This window comes from Hydra vulgaris, chromosome 11, assembly GCF_038396675.1.
Source record: "Hydra vulgaris chromosome 11, alternate assembly HydraT2T_AEP".
In the NCBI taxonomy this organism is placed as follows: Eukaryota; Metazoa; Cnidaria; class Hydrozoa; order Anthoathecata; family Hydridae; genus Hydra; species Hydra vulgaris.
The window spans coordinates 47,249,001-47,255,000 of NC_088930.1; positions in this window are offsets into that span (position 1 = coordinate 47,249,001).

The window sequence follows — 6,000 nt, forward strand, 5'->3', positions numbered from 1 at the left end:
TCGTCTATTTCGTTGCTGTAGAATTTTGATTTTTTTTTTTTGCTTTGAAATTAATTTTAAAGCCTTGTTAAAAGAATGACTATCTTGTAAAAAATGTTTTTTTAAATCATTTATAAAATACCTTCACTTTTTTAGAGGAGGTTCTAAGGCTGTTTTTTAAAAACTCTCAAATAGTTTGAATGATTTCTCTGTCTACAGATGTAGCTTCTTCTATTGTTTTGTTTTTACTTTCATTTGTGATAATTGCTCTAGTTACTGGAGGTTTTCTAGATTTCACTTGCTTCACTAAACTGCTTGGAAAATCAAAAATACTTGGTATAGCATCTTTTTTAAGTTGCTTTTTTTTAACTCCAAACACAAGCAATATAAGATTTTTGAGTAAAATGCTTGGAACATATTTTTGAACTCTTTGTTGGATTAAAGTTTTCTCTACGCATTGCAGCAATCCATTTATTCCGAATTGATAAATCTTCTGGAAATCTACAACATACAAAATAAATCATAAATAAAAACGACTTTTAACCTTTATCAATAATAAAAATTTAGTATATGTTGATTATTAAATATATATGTCATATAACAAAAGGGTGTTAGCCAGGAAAAAAATTCATACAGCGTTTTAGCGAAATTGGGAATTTAGGTGCCGCCAAAAAAAAAAAAAAAAAGGTCATTACATTCTGACATTTAAAAAAGTAGATACAATTTTTTAGAAACAATTAAGTTTATTTTTGCTGGGTTATTCATAGGAATATTTTTCTATTCTATATTTCAGGAACATTTTTATATTTTATAAATGTTTAATTCTAATTATTCAACTTGTTTCATTTTGAGCAATCTTCGTCAGTTTTCATTTTTAAATCGCTTATCTCCTTTGTTTAATATTGTAGAGAGAAAACAAGAACGAAAGACAAAAAAAACAATACTAATAAATCAATATAAAATATGGATAAAACCGCATTACTTAACTTATTGATGGTCTCGTATGGAAATGCTCATCCCGATAAAAAAAAAAGGCTAATATCCAGAAAAAAGTCTATAGTATATGGAATTCATTAAAAAAAGAGATGCTGGTGCATAAGGATCTTGAATCAAGAGTAATGTATTTAATCAATTTATTTAATGAAAAGGCAATGAAGTTCAAGAGTAAATAATTATCATTTTGGGCCAATACTCCAAAACAGTCTGCCCCCACGTGTACTCCACTTGAATTTGACAAGAATTCCTGACAGTTTGTTAAGCCCACCAATGAGCGATCTGTTATTGATGATCAACAAAATGCATTAACTTTGAGTTTGTTGACCACGAAAAATCAAAAAAATGCAAGAACAGTGGCTCAAGATTGACTCAATTCTGAGATTGCAGCTTTAAATTGTGAAGTTGCTGGACTGAAGACTAGAAAGAGAAGTGGATTCATTGCTGAAGCTGAAGAGGATGATTTGAAAAAGAAAAAGAAGAAACTAGCTTATCTATGTAAAGAACTGGCCAAAAAAAAGTATGATCAAGCTCAACAGAAGGAAACTAGAGAACTGTAAAAAGCTAGAATGGAGGAAATCTGCTTGGAGCATCCAGAAGTCAAAGACCGTCATTAGAAGTAGATCAACCTTTTCTTTTGAAAGCGATTTTGGATATTACTCTCCATGGTTCGTCCGCTGATGAAAGACGTCGGTCAGAGGTTCTTCGGGTAATGATAGCTTAGCTATGTTTGCTAATATTGTATTTGTTAGAAAATTACCCTTAATTAGTACTTGCACTATTGTAAATATCCTTAAAATGTTAACAACTAATTTCAAGATTTGATTTGAATATAATTTACGAAATAAATCCCGTTTTCAGTAATAAGTTAATTATATCCAAATATATTTCTTTATTATTTAGAGCATTAAAACTCTCGAATAATTGACATCCGAGATGAACAAAATTGGATTTGCAATCAGCAAGAGCGCCCTCTATACTCGTCTACTTCCAAGAAGTTACGGAACATTAAAAAGCAAAAGGCACGTCAAAACAGTCCCTGTTAGATTGATCAGTCCTCAGAATGAATCTCATTTAAAGCATGTTGACGGACTCTTTTGCAGTTCAACTATAAAATATGTGGAAGATGTTTGTTCTATTTTAGGGCCAGATGAAGTGTGTTTCATTAGCCAAGACGACAAGGCTAGAGTGCCAAATGCTGTTACTTACTCTGGACCTACCAAAGTCCAGAATAAGTAACAGATGCTGTTACTTATTTTGGACTTCGCTCATGGATTAGACTTTCAGCGGCTCTTGGATATCAAAGAATTCGACTCTATTACCAGAGATCCTCAAACTAATATGGTTAAGCCTATCGTTGTGTTTAGCGTCGTTGGAGAACCCGACGAAAATCCCAGATACCAGAAAGTAATTGAAATCGGGATTCACCATTTATTGAAGAATAACCTTGACGCTCTTTTCATCATGACGAACGCTCCAGGCCACAGTGCATTCAACAGAGCTGAGCGAAGAATGGCACCTCTAAGTAAAGAATTATCTGGGGTGATTCTTCCGCACGAACATTACGGAACTCATCTTGATTCTCAAGGTAATTACATTGACAAAAGTTAAGATTATTAAATATATATGTCATATAACAAAAGGGTGTTATCCAGGAAAAAAATTCATACAGCGTTTTAGCGAAATTGGGAATTTAGGTGCGTTTTTTTCAAGCACCTCTCTTTAGTTAGTCCGTAAAAAACGAGTCTTACGCGAGATCAGTAATATTGAAAACAAAGCCTAAAACCCAGTGGCAAGGGTAGGCTACCCATACCTCTTAGTTGGGGGGAGGGGCAAGGACCTAAAAAATTTAGAGGCTCTTTTACAAATTTAAGGAGCTTTTTATTTTGGCAATACCTAGCGGTAAAATTTAGGAGAGTTTGAGACTCTAATTACACCTTTATTTGGGGTAGATCTCCTACCCATCAGCCACGGCACTGCTAAAAACTGTTTTTTACGGACTTAAAAAACAAATTTCCTGAAATACGCCTTACTCAGGGCCAGTATATAACACATGGTCAGTATATAATACAATGTGTGTGCATCGAAGGAAACTATACCCTCGACTCCCCTATACCATACATCTTTTTATGTTGGCAAACTAGGATCTTAAGTTAGAATTTTAACTTTTCTGTTGATTTGCTGGTTAACTGAGATAAATTAGAAAAACGAAGTACGTACTTTTAAATTAAACCCTCTCCCCTCCCCTTTACGCTTTTGTACACTGTTTAGAGACCCCTCTCCTTCCCCCTATGAACATACGTACTTTATGGACAACGCCTAAGCATTTCGTCACAATATTTAAAATACAAATATATAATAATAATAAAATATATAAATGATCGTTATTAAAAAATAAAAGAAAGCTGAGTTAAACTGATGATAAAAGAACAGCTGAAATAAAAATTTGCAAATAAAAGACTTATATATATTATTCCATTTATTTACATTAAAAAAAAAAATTTCAATGTATAGTGGATCAAAAGTAATATTTTTACCTCAAAAACAAAAATTTTATATATTTTTTTATTAGAAATAGTTTATTGAAAAACACAGTTTAAAACTTTAAATTTCATTAAATAATTACGCAAATTGTTTAAATAATCCAATTTTTTCTATTTGTAAAAAATTCCGTTATCACCCAACAAAATTAACAATAAGGATTAGGGGTGCACCGATGCATCGGCCTCGGCATCGGTCTTGGTAACCATCGGCTGATGCCGATTGTTTAAATCGGCATCGGCCGATATAGAAACACAAAATTAAAAATCAGTTTTTTTAATTTTGTGTTTCTATATTGTATAAAAAAATATGATAAATATATATTTTTATTCAATATAGGAACAAAAAATTAAAAAGATTCATTTTTCAAAACAATCAGCATCGGCCTTGGTAATCATCGGCCGATGCCGATTGTTTTAAAGAGTCTTTTTAATTTTGTGTTTCTATATTGTATAAAAAAATATAATTATTTATACACAAAATTAAAAAAACTGACTTTTTTTTAACTATCGGCATTGGCCGATGGTTACCATGACCGATGCCGAGGCCGATGCATCGGTACACCTCTAATAAGGATATTATTTAAATTTATAATTTACGTAAGTATTTTGACTTTGGCTCTCGCAAAACATACCTAATAGAAGAGTAAATAATTCAATGACTTTATAGACACAAAACAAAATTTTATGAAGTGTTTAGTTCATAGGATACCAAAGGTACAGTCTTAAATTTTGATGAGTTAATGTCATAACCATATGATATTACATTAGAATTAGTCAAGTAGAATCTTTAAGTACAAACGAATTTAACACAACACTATAAGCTGAACATATTTTTGTTGTATAATTGTTGTATCATTTTTGATGAAGTATGAAAATAAAGATTTTGTGATTGTATTTCTGCAGAATATATATGTATATATATATTTTATAATGTTATTTAGGTGCCCCAAGAAGAACGGTCTTTTCACAGAGCACCGCGGAAGAGCATTAAACTAGGAAGTTCGCGCCTCCTTCCTTACCGTGACGCGAAAATATATTCAGAGCTCGTTTCGAACCTGGATCTCCCGCTTTCAAAGCAAGCGCTCTAACCACTGCGCCACGGCCGCACATATATGTACATTTATATATGCATATATATACATATATATATGCATATATATGCATATATATACATATATATATGCATATATATACATATATATATATATATATATATATATATATATATATATATATATATATATATATATATATATATATATATATATATATATATATATATATATATATATATATATATATATATATATATATATACAGGGTGTATACTTAATTTCTGACCCGCCACATGTTACAAACACAAGATTTTGAGTTGCTCTCTTATATGCTACTTTAGCCCGAAAAATACTATAGTATGTATTTTGGTGTAACTATACTTTCTGCACGTAAAACGCTCACTTCAGATAGGATATGACCTCAGAAAATGTTTATGGGAGCCATTTTGTCAACATACATAAAAATGATATTTTCATTCTCCTTGTCTTCCACGGCCTTTGGCATTAGGACTATAGTTTTAGCACGATTTTTAAGTAAATTGTCCTTATTACTCCTTAATATGTGATCTTAGTTTGCCAATTAATAACACATTTTTTCTTCACTGTTTATGACGTATTGCTACTCTTCGAAACCGGGGTCAGAAATTAAGTTTACACTTTTTTAATGTTTAGTATTTTAGCTACAAGAAATAATCAGTATTATTTTTATTTGCCTTATTTATATCAGTGATACTTGGTGTCTGTTTATGATTTACATTAATTACTCTGTGTGTATTTATATGTATTATATGTATATGTTACTAACATGTATTATATAACATGTGTTTTTTAGCAATTTACTCTGAAAATGAGTTCTGATAAACAGTTACTTCGTCACCGAATTCAAGTTTTATGTAGTCAAGGATTAAGCATTAAAGAAATCACTAGACAGTGTAAAGTTTCTCAAAATACTGTAAGGAAGTGGGCAAGAAAACAAAAGGGTGACGTCACAGATGCTCAGCGAACTGGAAAGCCAACAAAGTTTTCACCAAGAACCAAGGACAAGGTCAGAAAGTGGGTCAAAGACAAAGTCGGAGTTGGAACGAGAACTGTAGCTAAGAAACTGAATTTTTCAGACAGTTACAAAGAAAGAGGAAAAACAATTTCACACAGTGCTATCAGTAAATACTTGCGCAAGACCACATGGGGAAAGCATGCCTATACACAGAAAGTGAAACCCATGTTGTCGCAGAAAAACATCACTGATCGCGTAAATTTTTGTACTCGTTTGCAAGAAGAGGGATTCGCAGATGACTCACCGGATGGTAAAGTGAAACGAGCTCACGTATTGTGGACTGATGAGAGTCCAATTGAATTATATCCTGCTCCAAACCGTCAAAATCAAAGAGTACGTACAGCAACACCAGAGTCAATACCTTATGTTCGACGTC